At 30.3% G+C, this 9,209-nt stretch overlaps 1 protein-coding gene across 2 annotated transcripts in view; it reads left to right on the forward strand.

Moving 5' to 3' along the window:
* LOC106876154 (ankyrin repeat domain-containing protein 27) overlaps nucleotides 1-4,031 on the forward strand; it is a 54,777-nt gene extending 50,746 nt beyond the window's left edge. For both annotated transcript variants that reach the window (XM_014924579.2, XM_014924580.2), the window contains one exon: nucleotides 200-4,031. The gene's annotated coding sequence lies outside the window, so the exon portion shown is untranslated. The remainder of the gene's footprint in view (nucleotides 1-199) is intronic.
* The last annotated feature ends 5,178 nt before the right edge of the window (nucleotides 4,032-9,209 follow it).

Genomic DNA, 9,209 nt, shown 5'->3' on the forward strand with positions numbered 1-9,209 from the left:
AGAGGATCCTACTTTGAAGGAAATTACAGTTTCATACTTCTTTAAAATTAATACATGCCTCTCCTGAAAAGTCTCAAAACTTCTGGAATACATCTCAAATTTGTAATTCCTATTATTGTTGTTGTTGTTGTTATAGGATTTGTGAAAAGTATCTTTATAATATCTGTACATTATAATTATATAAAATCTGTATTTTCAGGTGAATAAACCTTGCCATTATAAATGAATTGAAGCAACATTTCCAGAAAAGTCCACTGTCAACAGTAAAGCCATGTTTTCTTCTGCTTCACATGAGAAAGAAAACACCCTATCAGTCTTTGCAAAAATTTTAATGGTTTCTTTTGACGCACAATCAATTCTCTGTTTGCATTGAACCATGTAATTTGAAGATATTTTAATCTTATAAGAAATCCACAATGACTAGAAATTGATCTCCACAGATTATAAAGGCATGTACAACTTTATATTAAATGATATTTGTTGTTTGTTTTTAATGAAAATATCAACTTCACTGTTTTCCCCTTCTAATTATAATACTTTTTTTATCTCTAATTGTAATACCCGTTTTTTTTTTTTAATCTTGAAAGGGTCTTTTTTTTTCCAATTCTTTGTCTTTATACAACCTGGTCATTAACTATTCTATCCAAAATAACGAATTTCCTTTGTATTCTTTGATTTTATCCTTCTGTCACTTATTTTCCCACCTCTTCCCAATTGAACTTAATGTTTGCAATTAAATTGAAAAACTATTGTTATATTAGTCCACATGCCATGCTATTCAATAACTACCATGATAATTCAATGTATGTATTTTACAGTGTTAAATTACATAATTAAGATAGTATTAGTGGAAGTTTCGCATTGCCTTGAGGTCCTCTTGTAAGACATAGCTACAGCTTTCCTGAAGTTTTGTGTTTCTGAATAAACTACATCTCAGTTATGGAATGCTCTTACCAGTGGAATTACTGGCCTGCTAAAATGAAGCTCACATTAATTATTAATGTGATATATTGCGAAAGACTATTTAACTAGTTTATCATATGATTAAAAAAAATTTTATCAGTAGATCAGCATTTAGCTATTTTGATCTTCACCTTATTGTAAAATGTATTTCTACTCTATTCAAAAGAATCTCTAGTTTGGGGAAATAATGTTCCAAGTATTAACTTTTACTAACCAAGACTGTTATAATGAAATGACATGCCATCTTATTCTATTGAAGTGATTTGTATCTCATTGTATTGATGAGTTTTTTTTGTTTTTTTCTTCTTTTTTTTTTTTTTTGGTAATGTCAGAATTCTTTCACTTCTCACTTTAGTTTCTTTATAATTTAAAATTTCTTACCAAATATTTTTTATTTGGAACTCTCTGTCCTTGTAATTTTTTTTTAATCATGTGGATATTATAGACAAACTTATTCTGCCAATGTACAATTACAAGTCTTTGTCAAGATTATTCTACCAGCTAACCGTCCATCACATTCAGTATACTTTCAAGTAAAATATCACTGATATGTTCATATATTACTTCATTTTTAACTCTAGGTTCTGACTGAAACAATTTACCTTTTTAATATCTTTCACACACACACACATCTTTGGGTCTTCAGCAGTTTGAAGCTTGACTGATGGACTTGGTTTCACCTTTGGTATACATTATTTCTTTGCTCATCCCTGATGCCACTTAGGGAAAACACACATCCTACCAGTGCAGAAATAGTTGTTGAGTACAATCAGTTGGATTGTATATTGTTTTATATTGGTTGAATATTGCATTGTTGTTCTGATTAAAAGATTGATTAAAGCTTTTTGCATATTCTGGAAACCTATTTTATTCTTTATAAATGAAGAATAAACCAGTTTTTATTATGTTCATTTCAAATAAACTATTCAAATTTGTTTTTAAGATATATATAACAAACTGGTACAGAGTATTTTCTTGCTACCTAAAATAAAAGGAAAGTATTCTGAAGTGTCTTCATGTTTATAATTATTTAACAGTTTGTATTAGATATCATCAGTATTTCATTTGTTAGGGGTATAATCCGGAATCTGAGGAAACTAGTGATGTTCTACCTCAGCAACAGTTTTTCACCAGGAGAATTTAATAAGTTCAATTGTAGGGGTGTCATATCCAACTCAAGTGTCCTTGTGTTAGATTCTATGCTACTTAGAGCAATTGGACTCACTGAACGCTCCTATTTTATTTGACAACTTGTTGTGTGAAGAATGAGCCACTTGTTGACTTATTACCAGACATTATTGGGTATTTATCATTTTCTGATATACATTCTCCCATGCTGTGTAAAATATTTATCATCTTCGTACCTACTCTCTTTTTTTTCTTTCATACATATGTACAATCTCACTCACTATTGTATCTAGGTCAATTGTTTTTTATCAAGTTGTGTCAAGTATTTGTGAATTAAAAAAAAAAATTAAATTACAAATATATATAATTTGTCAATTTGTTATAAATTTTTTTACCTTTCATTTCATTTGTATTTTTCTCCAAAATAAAAACTCTGTAAAGATTTGTTTTTCAGATTTTTGGGGGGAGATTTTTTAAAATAAAAATAAAATATACATTTTTTTAAACATCATACCTGCTATGTATAAATCAAAATTTGTTCAATAATAATTTGGATTATTTTTTTTGTTTCTAGTTTTTTTTTTTTTTTGTATCATCATTTTGATAAAATTTAAAGTGCTTCTCTACATGTTTTGAATCTCTTACTTCTGCCAGTCCAACCAAAACTAGTTATCCAGTAAAAATGGTAACTACATTTGTAAGTTTTAATATCTGGGTAAATGATACTATGCTTAGTTCAAATCCAAACGTTCCATAACGCACACTGCTAATATATAATTTACATCACATCTAACAAATAATACATACATTACTGTTGATAACTGTATTTATCAACCATCTGTGTGTGGGTTTCTTTTTTCATGCCACTGGAGATATATCACTTTTCAACAGTGAGCTAATTTGGGAACCTCTGCAGTTGCTTCACCTACTGAAGCAGTTAAATTTCCCTCAAATTACACTCAGCTGTACGAGAAGCTAAGACATACAAGATAGTCATAGCTAGAACATCTTTGATCATGGATCTGCTTAAACAGGGCTAACTTTGCTTTTGTTTATTTCACTACAATGCACATTATCTGAATACATTAAAATTAGCTGCTAGTGACATGTAAAAAGAACAAAATACTTGGAAATCTCTTTAGATTCATCATTCAGTTACTTCTGTTATAACTATAATTTACATATAACTGTCCAATGTGATTTTTTTTACCATTTTCAACTTCATTTCTCCTCAGTTTTTATTCAAATATGTATCCAGAGTATACTTTGGATAAATTAAGTACTATTACTCTGCATTTCATATTTTCTGAAAGCACAGTACATTTTTTTATTTAAGAATATCACATATATTTTGTGATATTGTGATCGAGTAAACTTTATGATATTGATCATTACACTGTTTGTACAATATGTCACAGATATATGCATACATAAATGTATATATACAAATGTAGATGGTTGTATATATAATTGTAAATTTGATGTAGACATTCTTGTTTTTATTTTACATTTGTGAATAACTTGTGATAATTATCAAAGATCTATTAAAGGGAAATCCCCTTATTGCTCAAAATACAAATAAAATCTTGTCTTTTGATTAACAAAAATGTTTTCCTCTTAAAGGTTAGTATGTTTTTCATTATTTTTAATATTCTAAAATATATTACAGATTTTCATCACTAACGAACATACCATATAGGGTTTTCAATAGCAGATGGGATATCAACTTACAAGCATTAGACAACCACTAATAATGCATGTAAATTAAAAGAATTCATTGAAATAGATAATGTAAAATTAATTTATCAAATAGTTTATCATTTGAAAATACCTAACAGCTATGTGGTTTGGGCACCAGTCTTTTGGTTCCTAGGGTTCATGTTTTATTGCATACTCTGCATTATATCTCTTGTAAAAACATTAAATTTTATTTCTTCAAATTTGTCTTGCTTAATTAATAAAAGTATTTCTCTTATTATAAATGATCATCAATTGATATAGTCTTCCAACCCATATAATTTGATTTCTTAAAATAATTTTATTCATTCTTCATTTATGAAGTTGACAATTTCCTAGTCTAGATCTGACTGTATTAATACTATCCTAATTTATTGAAAAATAGTTTTTTTTTTATTTAGTGAATATTTATACAAATCTTTTTATATGGTTTCTTTTGAAGGTTTTTTATTTTAGGTGTAAAGTTGATTTAAAAAAAAAAAAAAAGATGGTGGGGGCATATGTTTTTTCTGAACAAAGTAAAGAATAGTTATTTTACAGAGCATTTTGTTCAGACATTTAAAAAAAAATTTTCGAAATGTTTTGTTTATAAAACCTGGCTTCAATACATAAAATGTATATTGTCCAAAAAGAGCAGGAGATTTGATTTTCTTACGTTAAAAATGTATGAAATAACATTGTTACACTGAAATAAAAAATTTGACTTTAGCACAGCATATATACATTGTACACATACCATTATCTTCATCATCAGTTACATGATTTCACCAACTTTGGAAGGTCTGCAAAAGTTTATGAAGATCGCCAATCCTTCTCCAACTAAATACTTTTAATATCATTTAGTCATTTCATTTATCCACTCCCACATCACTTGCTGTAGAGTATTCAACTTCCTGCCTCCTCTTCACACTCTGTGTCATGTTAGTGGTGTTTGGTATCTCTTCATTTTCACTCAAATAGTTTGGAATTGTGTGCTAGTCTGTTGTGTATGATCTTTGTATGAAACATTGGTTTATGAGAAATAAATTTTGATGGCTGTGTAGTTGTTATTTTATGTATTCTAGTGAACCAGTAAAAGAATAACTATACAGTGGGCTGTGCCTATGCTGGAACACTGAAATTGTATGTTGTATCTATTAATTTTCATAGTGGTGTCTATAATTTCAACGTTGTTTGTATTAGGTCAAGTTATAAATATTGAATTTTCTTGTGACAATAGAATGTTAGTCTTTTGTTATGAAATTTAATAACTGCTAATTGATTACTTTGTATTATATGCCTACTATTTGAAATTAGGCAATACAGGATTTGTTTGATTTTGTTGTTTTTATATTATGTGTAGTTTTAAATTTAATTTGAGATGATGACAAGCCATATAGTAAATATGGGTCATGTTGATAATATGATGACTGCAGTTGATTGTGTGGTCATTATTTAGAAATTAAGAGATTAAATAATGCTTTCCTTTGTGTTTTGTATATTATTTTGTGGACAAATTGGAGTTTGGCATTAGGAAGAGCATCCAGCCATAGAAACCAAGTTACAGAACCTGGTGTAGCCAGTTCCTGTCAAGCTGTCCAACACATGCCAGCATGGAAAAGACATTAGATGATGATCGCTTGCTCTCTCTCTCTCTCTCTCTCTCTCTCTCTCTCTCTCTCTCTCTTGCAGTATTTATATAAAGGGAAAATTATTTTGTGTATTCAAAGCCTGCTGAGAAAATTATTGATGTTAGTTTCATTATGTATTGTGGATAAGCAAACAGTTGTACACCAACTCCGAATGGTGTATAAGTTTAGTTGCAAGTGTTTTAGATGTTTTAATGATTAACTGTGATGTTGGTATATGTTGTTAAGTTTATTTATATTTGGTACAAAGTCCAAACTTTTGAACACCATAAAGATCCATCACACATTACCAGTAGCAAAAAGATCAGATAAAATTATCATCCAACACATAAATGTGTACCAAATAACATACCAACATTACCTAACTTTTGCTCTAGGTCAAATAATTTACACAAATCATCTTGGGCTTTAAGCTTTGCAGATGTTCCTATAGTATCATTTCAATTATTTGAGTTTTCTAAATGTGAGAACAACACTCATACAGACATAGATGAGTATGAACATGCCCAATCTCACAACAAAATAGATTGGTAACAATATTTCAGAAAAGAAAGCTGATAAGAATATTAGCACATTTTAGCTGAATTCTGTGATCTTCGCAACATTTTTCTCCTTCACTACCGCCTTCTCACTTTTCAACATTTATATGATCTTTGACATACTCACCTACATCATTATCATTACACATGAAGCTACAATTTATACTCCCTTCCATTTCATATTGTTCAGAATTGAATGTATTTCAATGTTTTGAGAAAACATCTTAGTTATTCATTGAAATCACCAATACCCAAAATGCTGTTGTTTTCTGTTGGTTCATCTTATCCATTTATTTTATTGTTATTATTAAGGTGGTGAGCTGGCAGAATTGTTAGCAAGCCCAGGCAAGATGCTTTGCAGCATTTCGTCTGTCTTTACATTCTGAGTTGAAATTCCACCAAGGTCCACTTAGCCACTCATTCTGTCAGGTTCAATAAAATAAGTACCAGTAAAACCTGGGATCGATGTAATCGATTAACCTTGTTCCCTAAAATTTCAGGCCTTGTGCCTATAGTAGAAAGAATTATCATTTAAGTTGGTGAGCTGGCAAAATCGTTGGCATATCTTTTATTTCTTTCTGAGTCAATGAAATAAGTATCGCTTGAGCACTAGGGTCAATGCAATTGACTTCCCCTCTCCTCAAAATGCTGGCATTGAAGAAAATATTATTTTTGTTTATTTTATCATTAGGCAGAATCAGCTCATCAGACAAAATACTTAGTGGCACATATTCTTGCTCTTTATGTTTTAAGTTCAGTTCATGCCAAGATCAACTTTGCCTGCCATCCTTTCAGGCTCAATAAAGTAACAGTCAAGTACTGAGGTTGACAGAAACAGCTTCTCCTTTCCTCTTAAAAAATTACTGACCTTGAGACCAAATTAAGATTATCATAAAGGCAATGAGCTGGCAGAGTTGTTAGCATATTGGAGGAGATGCTTTGTCCGTCTTTGTTCTGAGTTCAAATGCCACCGAGGTTGACTTTGCCTTTCATCCTTTTGGGGTCAATAAATTAAGTACCAGTGAAACACTGGGGGTTGATGTAATCGATTAGCCCCCTCCCCATGAAATTTCAGGCCTTGTGACTATAGTAGAAAGCAGCATTATTATTAAGGTGGTAAGCTGGCAGAATCATTAGCACGATGGACAATATACTTAGCATTTTGTCCGCCTTTACATTTTGAGTTCAAATTCCGCCAAGGTGAACTTTGCCTTTCATCCTTTCGAGGTTGATAAAATAAGTAGCAGTTGAGTACTGGGGTTGATGTAATCAACTATCCCCCTCCCCCAAATTTCAGGCCTTGTGCTTTAGTAGAAAGGATTATTATTGTTATTTCGCCAAAGGTGAACATACAGTTTCATTTATAAGCCATTCGGGTGTTGTTTTTCCTTAATCTTTTTTCCTTTTTTTTTAATTTTTTTTTATCCTGAATTTTCTGTAACTTATATTTACAGATATAATGTACACTTCTGCTGCTATTTTATGCAACCAGCCAGATAATTAATAACATTCTTATGAATAATGGTCCATATATTGCTTTCTGCAATGTTCATTAAACCTATGATATCTAACGATATCTCTTATACATACACTTTGGTTCTGCTTTTTTCACATCTAATGTATTGACAAATTAGGGTATCTCATATAAAAATAGATTTCAGGACAAATAAGTATATTCAAGGATAGTTGAGTAATTATTGGGCAGAATTCTGGTTTAAGAACCTCATATAACCCTTCATAGCTTTTTTATTTTGGGGGAATTTTCAGAAAATTTTTGCAAATGGGAATTCATGTGATTATGAAAAAAAACATTTTTATTTTCATTTTTGAAACAAACCCTACTCCCCAAAATCCTAAAATTTCCATGTTTTGCATTTTTTAATTTTTTTTATTCAGTTTAAAATACAGACAATTTGAAATTTTTGTTTAAAATCCCAGCAATGGCATCATCATTCCATTAAATGTGTTTATGCGGAAGGGAAAAAAATATTGATAAACACCAATACATTTCAGAGTGAGAAAGAAATGAGAAAAATATCGTGGTTGTGGAATGTGCTAAAGATAACAGCTAAATCACCCTTAAATCACGAAAAAAATTTTCTTTTATAATCATATGAATTTCCATATGTAAAACTCAAATTCGCAAAAATTTTCTGAAAATTACAGGAAATAAAAAGGTTATAGGAGTTATATGGAGTACTTAAAAACCAGAATTCTGCCACTTATTGTTCTTGGGCTACATGTTGAAAGATGTCTTTTTTTTTTTTATTTACTTCATATAGCATTACATGACTTTGAAATATTTCTCTATAATGTAGATGTTTTTACATAGACATGTTTAATATATCATCCCTAATCTTTTAAAACTTAGTTAACTAATGTTTAAATTCTAAAGCCAAATCTTCAGAATAACTTTTTCATGTTATGAATCAGCGGTCCCCAACCTTTTTTTGCATTATGAACTGATTTCGTGCAAGACAATTTTTCCATGTTCAAGAGGATCATGCATATAACAAAACACAAAGTATAATGTATAATTTAATTATTACATATAACTAATTGGCACTCTGTCAGTTATGATAAGTGTTTCCTAGTTGATCCAATCAATGGAACAGCCTGCTCATAAGCAGTTCACAGACCTGCATACCCTTAATGTAGTTCTTAGGGAGATTCAGTGTGACACAATGCGACAAGGCTGGCCCTTTGAATTACAGGTACAACTAATTTTTGCCAGGCTGAGTGGACTAGAGCAACATGAAATAAAGTGTCTTGCTCAAGGACACAAAGTGCTGTCAGGTATTAAACTCACAACCTTACAATCATGAGCCATATACACTAGTCACTAAGTCACACACCTTCATGCAATATTACATATCTGACCTTTAGATTACATATGTAACATATATAATGAAAAAAAAAAAACACCCTTCAGACTGCAATAGTCAATAAAATTTTAAAATTTATTTTTTCTGTGTGGCCCAGTACCAAAGGATCAAGATCCAAGGCCCAGTGGTTGGGGATCCCTGTTATAAATTATTAGATTTTGATCTTATAAATTATTAAATTTCTCAAGTCTGAGACTGTATCACTAATAATACTACTACTATTAATATGTGCAGAAAAGGTTATCCCATGCAATAATGACTAAAACAATAATGCTGTATTACATGCAATAATAATAATCACATGCAATAAACTATTAATTCAGTATTTG

The sequence above is a fragment of the Octopus bimaculoides genome, chromosome 3 (assembly GCF_001194135.2).
Source record: "Octopus bimaculoides isolate UCB-OBI-ISO-001 chromosome 3, ASM119413v2, whole genome shotgun sequence".
Lineage (NCBI taxonomy): Eukaryota > Metazoa > Mollusca > Cephalopoda > Octopoda > Octopodidae > Octopus > Octopus bimaculoides.